The sequence below is a fragment of the Amia ocellicauda genome, unplaced genomic scaffold, assembly GCF_036373705.1.
Source record: "Amia ocellicauda isolate fAmiCal2 unplaced genomic scaffold, fAmiCal2.hap1 HAP1_SCAFFOLD_113, whole genome shotgun sequence".
Taxonomy (NCBI): Eukaryota; Metazoa; Chordata; class Actinopteri; order Amiiformes; family Amiidae; genus Amia; species Amia ocellicauda.
In genome coordinates this window covers 79,539-91,202 of record NW_027102678.1, presented here as the reverse complement: position 1 = coordinate 91,202, position 11,664 = coordinate 79,539, and the positions used below count along the sequence as shown (strand labels likewise).

The 11,664-nt window shown below is 43.3% G+C and overlaps 6 non-coding genes across 6 annotated transcripts; all 6 read left to right on the top strand.

The window, feature by feature from the left end:
• The first annotated feature begins 325 nt into the window (after nucleotides 1-325).
• trnay-gua (transfer RNA tyrosine (anticodon GUA)) lies at nucleotides 326-414 on the top strand. The gene is given in 2 exon segments: nucleotides 326-362; nucleotides 379-414. It is a non-coding gene; the product is annotated as a tRNA-Tyr (tRNA).
• Nucleotides 415-649: 235 nt separating this feature from the next.
• trnak-uuu (transfer RNA lysine (anticodon UUU)) lies at nucleotides 650-722 on the top strand. Its single transcript has one exon. It is a non-coding gene; the product is annotated as a tRNA-Lys (tRNA).
• A 3,258-nt stretch (nucleotides 723-3,980) lies between these two features.
• Nucleotides 3,981-4,069, top strand: trnay-gua (transfer RNA tyrosine (anticodon GUA)). The gene is given in 2 exon segments: nucleotides 3,981-4,017; nucleotides 4,034-4,069. It is a non-coding gene; the product is annotated as a tRNA-Tyr (tRNA).
• Nucleotides 4,070-4,304: 235 nt separating this feature from the next.
• On the top strand, nucleotides 4,305-4,377 carry trnak-uuu (transfer RNA lysine (anticodon UUU)). Its single transcript has one exon. It is a non-coding gene; the product is annotated as a tRNA-Lys (tRNA).
• Nucleotides 4,378-10,360: 5,983 nt separating this feature from the next.
• Nucleotides 10,361-10,449, top strand: trnay-gua (transfer RNA tyrosine (anticodon GUA)). Its single transcript is given in 2 exon segments — nucleotides 10,361-10,397; nucleotides 10,414-10,449. It is a non-coding gene; the product is annotated as a tRNA-Tyr (tRNA).
• A 235-nt stretch (nucleotides 10,450-10,684) lies between these two features.
• Nucleotides 10,685-10,757, top strand: trnak-uuu (transfer RNA lysine (anticodon UUU)). The gene has a single exon. It is a non-coding gene; the product is annotated as a tRNA-Lys (tRNA).
• Nucleotides 10,758-11,664: the final 907 nt, after the last annotated feature.

The following is an 11,664-nucleotide window of genomic DNA, read 5'->3' as shown; positions in this document are numbered from 1 at the left end:
GTGTACCTTACGATACAACTGATAGCACTGCAACTCAGTGTAGGTGTGCGTTCAGTCCGGCAAACACAACATTTCAGTTATGAAACGCTTTCTACAGGTGATGTATAAATGTAATATTTTCACACATTTGAATAAGTTTGATTTGATACAAGATTTATGAAGTTGACCAAACAAAATGACATAATATTTTTCAGGGGATAAAAATCTCACGACACAATTGGGTAGTCCTCACGGCACACGGGTTGAAAACCACTGAGCCAAGCCACGGTGCTTCTTGGCTTTGCACGGCCACTGAGACTGCCAGGGGAAGACGGTGAGAAGCTTCCCTTCGATAGCTCAGTTGGTAGAGCGGAGGACTGTAGGTTTCAGGCAGCGGGCATCCTTAGGTCGCTGGTTCAATTCCGGCTCGAAGGAAGGCGTGATTATGGTTTGACATCGGTTTTGGACGAGCTCCCAAATGTCAAGCCATTGGAATTGCATGAGGACAAGGAGAAAACACCGGAAATTCGGATTTGCTGTGGAGAACTCGCATTGCCCAAACATCTCATATGCATGTGACCCTTTTCACCCTGAGCCCAGTTTTCTAAACCGGCCAGAAAGCGGTCTGGAACAATCATGAAGCCAACACATTGTGAAGCACTTCACTGAAGCCCGGGTAGCTCAGCCGGTAGAGCATCAGACTTTTAATCTGAGGGTCCAGGGTTCGAGTCCCTGTTCGGGCGCCTTGTTGACCGAGGGCCATGATGGTGAAAAGCCTGGATGGCCTTCCAGGTGACAATGAAATATGCAGTTGCGTCTAGGCAAGGTGTCTAGTCCTCTTTGCTTCTTTCGGCAAATATCCAGCCTGGGCAAGTGTTGTCTTCCAGAGGCAAGTCAAGCCAGGAACTCTGAGAGATGTTTTTGCCGTTGACGACGTGTCACTTTAGAACAGCACAACATGCATCTCTACTTGACTTGGCACAATCTGTGAGGGTTGGGCCAACACAACGTGTCCACACATTTGCAGGCATCTTGAAATACTTGGAATGACCTGTGGCCCCATGCCATGCAGAAGTCCACAGCTATGCGTGTCAGCATGCTCTGCTCCTCATCCCCAATGTGCCACTTGTAAGAACTTTGTAAAAAGCGACAGAGAACATGATCAGCAAAGAAACACAATTCTCCTGAGAACGACAATCATCGTGCCGATCGTAATCTCAGTGCATACCTGGATGCCCAACAAGCCAAGCCAGTGGTTCCCAAGCGTTGTAATGCCACGGCACACTTTGCTGAGACCAAAAACCTTCGCGGCGCACCAACATGAAAAAAAAAAAAAAGGATTTACTAGGTATTGTCTCACCTGAATGGCAACAGGCTGCTAAAGCTATTATCACACGCACATTGCATGTTAAAGTATGTCAGTAAGGGAGTAATTAAAAGGGCAAATGTGTGAAGTGCAAGGAGTGGCCCTTAGTGGTTAAGTAAAAAAGTACACAGACAAACTAAATAATCCCTTGATACATATCATTTATTTAGTGCAGACAGACCAAGACCAGCCACAATAAACTATTCGCAGTAAATATAAATTCACAGCAAAATAGGTTCAGTTCACAATATCCTATAACAAGCTGCACAAAGGCAGCGCTAGCAGTGGAAAGAACGAAGAACTGCAGGAGAAACGCCGGGGCTATTTAGAGCCCGATTATTCAACACAGAGGGGGAAAACCAAGGCCAAATGAGACTTAGAGGAACAGGAGACATCCAACAACAGTATAAAGATAAAAAGGAATTCACCACATGTCCCTTTAATCAATTGCCTTGCAGTTCCACTGTGTAGCGTTATGTTGGGTGTATTTTGATAAGAGCATTTGGGCTCTGAGCTGAAGCACTGATCTAAAGAAGACCTCTCCACCCCCAAAGTTATCAGATTTCCTTTGCTCATCAGCTTGGAACTGGTTTGCATCAAAGTGACAGTTTTGGGGAGGATGGCACCGAGAAGAGGCCAAATAGGTTGAATCCTGCTATGAGATGTCTGGAGAAAGGGGCCTGTAGGTGATAAAAACTCTTTGAAGTGGACGAGAGCCGAAATCCCGACATAGTGCTACGAACCCGGGCCAACCGGCATTTCCAAAAGATGGCATGGATTGACATCAGTCATAAATCAAGCCCCCCTCCATTAGGACACTGGGGGCTGAAACCGAAATCCAATCTCAAGAACTCAAGAACCAATCACCTATTGATCTGACAGACTATAAGGAACAGTGCACAGTCTCTCTCTCTCTCTCTCTCTTTCTCTCTCTCTCTCTTTCTCTCTCACCTGAACCAGTAACTCGCTGCCACAGCTCAACCTGTAGCTCTGTTGCCCGAACCGGAACCAGAAACCAACCAAGTCTTTGCCGGCAACAGAAGAGTTAAACTGGGAGAAGGAGATTGAGCCGTACGAAGAATTCTTTTAAAGGACTTTATTAAATAAAGAACTTTACAGACTGCGCATGCCCGCCTGTGCCCACCTGATCAGTGGAGTTTTACAGCTGGACAATTGAGTAAGTCGAATGTATATGAAAGTGTTCAGTCATTTAAATAGCTATTTGAGTCTTAAGAAACTTGACCCTTGGAACGAACAGGGCCCTGCTTTCCTCAAAGACTTTGTCTTCAAGTAACTACGGTGGAACCCTGCTTACAAAGAAGATTTTGTGCACAACCTTGGAGCCTTCAAACCAGTGGAAAATCTGTTTGGAAAAGACTCTAATTTCGCGAAACCCCAACTTCCAGGTGCATCGACTGAGTGGAAGTTCTTGGACAAAGCCGAACCGCACTGCCTTTGTTCCAAACCACACGGACCATGTGCCGTGTGCTGTGATCTGAGCCCGAAGACAGAGAGGCCTCTCTGCGACGAAGTTCAGATAAGTTTAACAGTTTGGAGTTCATGATTCATGACATTTGAGAAATCAATTAGAAATGTTATTCTGTGATTCATAACTCTAGAATGTGTAATATCATTTAGTTTTCTTAAATATAAATGTGTGTTGCATTAAACTGTTTTGTTGATAATTTTAGAAATAAAATCTGTCAACCCCGAGAAATATCTTCTCATTACTGTTTAACTGTTTAGTCTGAAATTGACACAAGTCAATAGACGTTAGATTATTGGTGGCCCTGCCTATCCTTGATCATTGAATAATAATCAGTTAAGGGAAATTGTGGTAACAAGTAACGATAGGATCTTTCTCGGCACCTAAACGTAAATGAGACTGATATATATATAACGAGAAGTTACCTGACATAAATACTAACCTGCGTAGTTATTTAATGTCTGACTAACAATACTAACGAGAGACTCACCTTCGTCTTACTAACCGGTATTGTAGTTAATGTGTTTATAACCTTTTTTGTTTAACGATTTGTGTGTTATCATATGCGATCCCATGGTCTTTGATTTGGTCACGGAAGTGATTTGTCTTTGATTTGTTGATCTAGAGTTGAATTTTGATTAGCTTTTCCCTTTTGTATAATTAGTGTAGTGCTACATTTAGTCTTTGTTTTTGAATAAATTTAACAATTTATATCTTTGGAATTGGTGTCTGTGTCCAATTATTACAGAAATTGAGTTCTACAAGATTCCAGGATTCGTGATAAGGTGATACTATAAATTCACTTCTTAAATTGAAATTTATAAGTGTACCTTACGATACAACTGATAGCACTGCAACTCAGTGTAGGTGTGCGTTCAGTCCGGCAAACACAACATTTCAGTTATGAAACGCTTTCTACAGGTGATGTATAAATGTAATATTTTCACACATTTGAATAAGTTTGATTTGATACAAGATTTATGAAGTTGACCAAACAAAATGACATAATATTTTTCAGGGGATAAAAATCTCACGACACAATTGGGTAGTCCTCACGGCACACGGGTTGAAAACCACTGAGCCAAGCCACGGTGCTTCTTGGCTTTGCACGGCCACTGAGACTGCCAGGGGAAGACGGTGAGAAGCTTCCCTTCGATAGCTCAATTGGTAGAGCGGAGGACTGTAGGTTTCAGGCAGCGGGCATCCTTAGGTCGCTGGTTCAATTCCGGCTCGAAGGAAGGCGTGATTATGGTTTGACATCGGTTTTGGACGAGCTCCCAAATGTCAAGCCATTGGAATTGCATGAGGACAAGGAGAAAACACCGGAAATTCAGATTTGCTGTGGAGAACTCGCATTGCCCAAACATCTCATATGCATGTGACCCTTTTCACCCTGAGCCCAGTTTTCTAAACCGGCCAGAAAGCGGTCTGGAACAATCATGAAGCCAACACATTATGAAGCACTTCACTGAAGCCCGGGTAGCTCAGCCGGTAGAGCATCAGACTTTTAATCTGAGGGTCCAGGGTTCGAGTCCCTGTTCGAGTCCCTGTTCGGGTGCCTTGTTGACCAAGGGCCCTGATGGTGAAAAGCCTGGATGGCCTTCCAGTTGACAATGAAATATGCAGTTGCGTCTAGGCAAGCTGTCTAGTCCTCTTTGCTTCTTTCGGCAAATATCCAGCCTGGGCAAGTGTTGTCTTCCAGAGGCAAGTCAAGCCAGGAACTCTGACGACGTGTCACTTTAGAACAGCACAACATGCATCTCTACTTGACTTGGCACAATCTGTGAGGGTTGGGCCAACACAACGTGTCCACACATTTGCAGGCGTCTTGAAATACTTGGAATGACCTGTGGCCCCATGCCATGCAGAAGTCCACAGCTATGCGTGTCAGCATGCTCTGCTCCTCATCCCCAATGTGCCACTTGTAAGAACTTTGTAAAAAGCGACAGAGAACATGATCAGCAAAGAAACACAATTCTCCTGAGAACGACAATCATCGTGCCGATCGTAATCTCAGTGCATACCTGGATGCCCAACAAGCCAAGCCAGTGGTTCCCAAGCGTTGTAATGCCACGGCACACTTTGCTGAGACCAAAAACCTTCGCGGCGCACCAACATGAAAAAAAAAAAAAAGGATTTACTAGGTATTGTCTCACCTGAATGGCAACAGGCTGCTAAAACTATTATCACACGCACATTGCATGTTAAAGTATGTCAGTAAGGGAGTAATTAAAAGGGCAAATGTGTGAAGTGCAAGGAGTGGCCCTTAGTGGTTAGGTAAAAAAGTACACAGACAAACTAAATAATCCCTTGATACAAATCATTTATTTAGTGCAGACAGACCAAGACCAGCCACAATAAACTATTCGCAGTAAATATAAATTCACAGCAAAATAGGTTCAGTTCACAATATCCTATAACAAGCTGCACAAAGGCAGCGCTAGCAGTGGAAAGAACGAAGAACTGCAGGAGAAACGCCGGGGCTATTTAGAGCCCGATTATTCAACACAGAGGGGGAAAACCAAGGCCAAATGAGACTTAGAGGAACAGGAGACATCCAACAACAGTATAAAGATGAAAAGGAATTCACCACATGTCCCTTTAATCAATTGCCTTGCAGTTCCACTGTGTAGCGTTATGTTGGGTGTATTTTGATAAGAGCATTTGGGCTCTGAGCTGAAGCACTGATCTAAAGAAGACCTCTCCACCCCCAAAGTTATCAGATTTCCTTTGCTCATCAGCTTGGAACTGGTTTGCATCAAAGTGACAGTTTTGGGGAGGATGGCACCGAGAAGAGGCCAAATAGGTTGAATCCTGCTATGAGATGTCTGGAGAAAGGGGCCTGTAGGTGATAAAAACTCTTTGAAGTGGACGAGAGCCGAAATCCCGACATAGAGCTACGAACCCGGGCCAACCGGCATTTCCAAAAGATGGCATGGATTGACATCAGTCATAAATCAAGCCCCCCTCCATTAGGACACTGGGGGCTGAAACCGAAATCCAATCTCAAGAACTCAAGAACCAATCACCTATTGATCTGACAGACTATAAGGAACAGTGCACAGTCTCTCTCTCTCTCTCTCTCTCTCTCTATCTCTCTCTCTCTCTTTCTCTCTCACCTGAACCAGTAACTCGCTGCCACAGCTCAACCTGTAGCTCTGTTGCCCGAACCGGAACCAGAAACCAACCAAGTCTTTGCCGGCAACAGAAGAGTTAAACTGGGAGAAGGAGATTGAGCCGTACGAAGAATTCTTTTAAAGGACTTTATTAAATAAAGAACTTTACAGACTGCGCATGCCCGCCTGTGCCCACCTGATCAGTGGAGTTTTACAGCTGGACAATTGAGTAAGTCGAATGTATATGAAAGTGTTCAGTCATTTAAATAGCTATTTGAGTCTTAAGAAACTTGACCCTTGGAACGAACAGGGCCCTGCTTTCCTCAAAGACTTTGTCTTCAAGTAACTACGGTGGAACCCTGCTTACAAAGAAGATTTTGTGCACAACCTTGGAGCCTTCAAACCAGTGGAAAATCTGTTTGGAAAAGACTCTAATTTCGCGAAACCCCAACTTCCATCTGCATCGACTGAGTGGAAGTTCTTGGACAAAGCCGAACCGCACTGCCTTTGTTCCAAACCACACGGACCATGTGCCGTGTGCTGTGATCTGAGCCCGAAGACAGAGAGGCCTCTCTGCGACGAAGTTCAGATAAGTTTAACAGTTTGGAGTTCATGATTCATGACATTTGAGAAATCAATTAGAAATGTTATTCTGTGATTCATAACTCTAGAATGTGTAATATCATTTAGTTTTCTTAAATATAAATGTGTGTTGCATTAAACTGTTTTGTTGATAATTTTAGAAATAAAATCTGTCAACCCCGAGAAATATCTTCTCATTCCTGTTTAACTGTTTAGTCTGAAATTGACACAAGTCAATAGACGTTAGATTATTGGTGGCCCTGCCTATCCTTGATCATTGAATAATAATCAGTTAAGGGAAATTGTGGTAACAAGTAACGATAGGATCTTTCTCGGCACCTAAACGTAAATGAGACTGATATATATATAACGAGAAGTTACCTGACATAAATACTAACCTGCGTAGTTATTTAATGTCTGACTAACAATACTAACGAGAGACTCACCTTCGTCTTACTAACCGGTATTGTAGTTAATGTGTTTAAAACCTTTTTTGTTTAACGATTTGTGTGTTAGAGCATCAGACTTTTAATCTGAGGGTCCAGGGTTCGAGTCCCTGTTCGGGCGCCTTGTTGACCGAGGGCCATGATGGTGAAAAGCCTGGATGGCCTTCCAGGTGACAATGAAATATGCAGTTGCGTCTAGGCAAGGTGTCTAGTCCTCTTTGCTTCTTTCGGCAAATATCCAGCCTGGGCAAGTGTTGTCTTCCAGAGGCAAGTCAAGCCAGGAACTCTGAGAGATGTTTTTGCCGTTGACGACGTGTCACTTTAGAACAGCACAACATGCATCTCTACTTGACTTGGCACAATCTGTGAGGGTTGGGCCAACACAACGTGTCCACACATTTGCAGGCGTCTTGAAATACTTGGAATGACCTGTGGCCCCATGCCATGCAGAAGTCCACAGCTATGCGTGTCAGCATGCTCTGCTCTTCATCCCCAATGTGCCACTTGTAAGAACTGTGTAAAAAGCGACAGAGAACGTGATCAGCAAAGAAACACAATTCTCCTGAGAACGACAATCATCGTGCCGATCGTAATCTCAGTGCATACCTGGATGCCCAACAAGCCAAGCCAGTGGTTCCCAAGCGTTGTAATGCCACGGCACACTTTGCTGAGACCAAAAACCTTCGCGGCGCACCAACATGAAAAAAAAAAAAAAGGATTTACTAGGTATTGTCTCACCTGAATGGCAACAGGCTGCTAAAACTATTATCACACGCACATTGCATGTTAAAGTATGTCAGTAAGGGAGTAATTAAAAGGGCAAATGTGTGAAGTGCAAGGAGTGGCCCTTAGTGGTTAGGTAAAAAAGTACACAGACAAACTAAATAATCCCTTGATACAAATCATTTATTTAGTGCAGACAGACCAAGACCAGCCACAATAAACTATTCGCAGTACATATAAATTCACAGCAAAATAGGTTCAGTTCACAATATCCTATAACAAGCTGCACAAAGGCAGCGCTAGCAGTGGAAAGAACGAAGAACTGCAGGAGAAACGCCGGGGCTATTTAGAGCCCGATTATTCAACACAGAGGGGGAAAACCAAGGCCAAATGAGACTTAGAGGAACAGGAGACATCCAACAACAGTATAAAGATAAAAAGGAATTCACCACATGTCCCTTTAATCAATTGCCTTGCAGTTCCACTGTGTAGCGTTATGTTGGGTGTATTTTGATAAGAGCATTTGGGCTCTGAGCTGAAGCACTGATCTAAAGAAGACCTCTCCACCCCCAAAGTTATCAGATTTCCTTTGCTCATCAGCTTGGAACTGGTTTGCATCAAAGTGACAGTTTTGGGGAGGATGGCACCGAGAAGAGGCCAAATAGGTTGAATCCTGCTATGAGATGTCTGGAGAAAGGGGCCTGTAGGTGATAAAAACTCTTTGAAGTGGACGAGAGCCGAAATCCCGACATAGAGCTACGAACCCGGGCCAACCGGCATTTCCAAAAGATGGCATGGATTGACATCAGTCATAAATCAAGCCCCCCTCCATTAGGACACTGGGGGCTGAAACCGAAATCCAATCTCAAGAACTCAAGAACCAATCACCTATTGATCTGACAGACTATAAGGAACAGTGCACAGTCTCTCTCTCTCTCTCTCTCTCTCTCTTTCTCTCTCTCTCTCTTTCTCTCTCACCTGAACCAGTAACTCGCTGCCACAGCTCAACCTGTAGCTCTGTTGCCCGAACCGGAACCAGAAACCAACCAAGTCTTTGCCGGCAACAGAAGAGTTAAACTGGGAGAAGGAGATTGAGCCGTACGAAGAATTCTTTTAAAGGACTTTATTAAATAAAGAACTTTACAGACTGCGCATGCCCGCCTGTGCCCACCTGATCAGTGGAGTTTTACAGCTGGACAATTGAGTAAGTCGAATGTATATGAAAGTGTTCAGTCATTTAAATAGCTATTTGAGTCTTAAGAAACTTGACCCTTGGAACGAACAGGGCCCTGCTTTCCTCAAAGACTTTGTCTTCAAGTAACTACGGTGGAACCCTGCTTATAAAGAAGATTTTGTGCACAACCTTGGAGCCTTCAAACCAGTGGAAAATCTGTTTGGAAAAGACTCTAATTTCGCGAAACCCCAACTTCCAGCTGCATCGACTGAGTGGAAGTTCTTGGACAAAGCCGAACCGCACTGCCTTTGTTCCAAACCACACGGACCATGTGCCGTGTGCTGTGATCTGAGCCCGAAGACAGAGAGGCCTCTCTGCGACGAAGTTCAGATAAGTTTAACAGTTTGGAGTTCATGATTCATGACATTTGAGAAATCAATTAGAAATGTTATTCTGTGATTCATAACTCTAGAATGTGTAATATCATTTAGTTTTCTTAAATATAAATGTGTGTTGCATTAAACTGTTTTGTTGATAATTTTAGAAATAAAATCTGTCAACCCCGAGAAATATGTTCTCATTCCTGTTTAACTGTTTAGTATGAAATTGACACAAGTCAATAGACGTTAGATTATTGGTGGCCCTGCCTATCCTTGATCATTGAATAATAATCAGTTAAGGGAAATTGTGGTAACAAGTAACGATAGGATCTTTCTCGGCACCTAAACGTAAATGAGACTGATATATATATAACGAGAAGTTACCTGACATAAATACTAACCTGCGTAGTTATTTAATGTCTGACTAACAATACTAACGAGAGACTCACCTTCGTCTTACTAACCGGTATTGTAGTTAATGTGTTTATAACCTTTTTTGTTTAACGATTTGTGTGTTATCATATGCGATCCCATGGTCTTTGATTTGGTCACGGAAGTGATTTGTCTTTGATTTGTTGATCTAGAGTTGAATTTTAATTAGCTTTTCCCTTTTGTATAATTAGTGTAGTGCTACATTTAGTCTTTGTTTTTGAATAAATTTAACAATTTATATCTTTGGAATTGGTGTCTGTGTCCAATTATTACAGAAATTGAGTTCTACAAGATTCCAGGATTCGTGATAAGGTGATACTATAAATTCACTTCTTAAATTGAAATTTATAAGTGTACCTTACGATACAACTGATAGCACTGCAACTCAGTGTAGGTGTGCGTTCAGTCCGGCAAACACAACATTTCAGTTATGAAACGCTTTCTACAGGTGATGTATAAATGTAATATTTTCACACATTTGAATAAGTTTGATTTGATACAAGATTTATGAAGTTGACCAAACAAAATGACATAATATTTTTCAGGGGATAAAAATCTCACGACACAATTGGGTAGTCCTCACGGCACACGGGTTGAAAACCACTGAGCCAAGCCACGGTGCTTCTTGGCTTTGCACGGCCACTGAGACTGCCAGGGGAAGACGGTGAGAATCTTCGCTTCGATAGCTCAGTTGGTAGAGCGGAGGACTGTAGGTTTCAGACAGCGGGCATCCTTAGGTCGCTGGTTCAATTCCGGCTCGAAGGAAGGCGTGATTATGGTTTGACATCGGTTTTGGACGAGCTCCCAAATGTCAAGCCATTGGAATTGCATGAGGACAAGGAGAAAACACCGGAAATTCGGATTTGCTGTGGAGAACTCGCATTGCCCAAACATCTCATATGCATGTGGCCCTTTTCACCCTGAGCCCAGTTTTCTAAACCGGCCAGAAAGCGGTCTGGAACAATCATGAAGCCAACACATTGTGAAGCACTTCACTGAAGCCCGGGTAGCTCAGCCGGTAGAGCATCAGACTTTTAATCTGAGGGTCCAGGGTTCGAGTCCCTGTTCGGGTGCCTTGTTGACCGAGGGCCATGATGGTGAAAAGCCTGGATGGCCTTCCAGGTGACAATGAAATATGCAGTTGCGTCTAGGCAAGGTGTCTAGTCCTCTTTGCTTCTTTCGGCAAATATCCAGCCTGGGCAAGTGTTGTCTTCCAGAGGCAAGTCAAGTCAGGAACTCTGAGAGATGTTTTTGCCGTTGATGACGTGTCACTTTAGAACAGCACAACATGCATCTCTACTTGACTTGGCACAATCTGTGAGGGTTGGGCCAACACAACGTGTCCACACATTTGCAGGCGTCTTGAAATACTTGGAATGACCTGTGGCCCCATGCCATGCAGAAGTCCACAGCTATGCGTGTCAGCATGCTCTGCTCCTCGTCCCCAATGTGCCACTTGTAAGAACTTTGTAAAAAGCGACAGAGAACATGATCAGCAAAGAAACACAATTCTCCTGAGAACGACAATCATCGTGCCGATCGTAATCTCAGTGCATACCTGGATGCCCAACAAGCCAAGCCAGTGGTTCCCAAGCGTTGTAATGCCACGGCACACTTTGCTGAGACCAAAAACCTTCGCGGCGCACCAACATGAAAAAAAAAAAAAAGGATTTACTAGGTATTGTCTCACCTGAATGGCAACAGGCTGCTAAAACTATTATCACACGCACATTGCATGTTAAAGTATGTCAGTAAGGGAGTAATTAAAAGGGCAAATGTGTGAAGTGCAAGGAGTGGCCCTTAGTGGTTAGGTAAAAAAGTACACAGACAAACTAAATAATCCCTTGATACAAATCATTTATTTAGTGCAGACAGACCAAGACCAGCCACAATAAACTATTCGCAGTAAATATAAATTCACAGCAAAATAGGTTCAGTTCACAATATCCTATAACAAGCTGTATTTAACGAAGTAGTTAA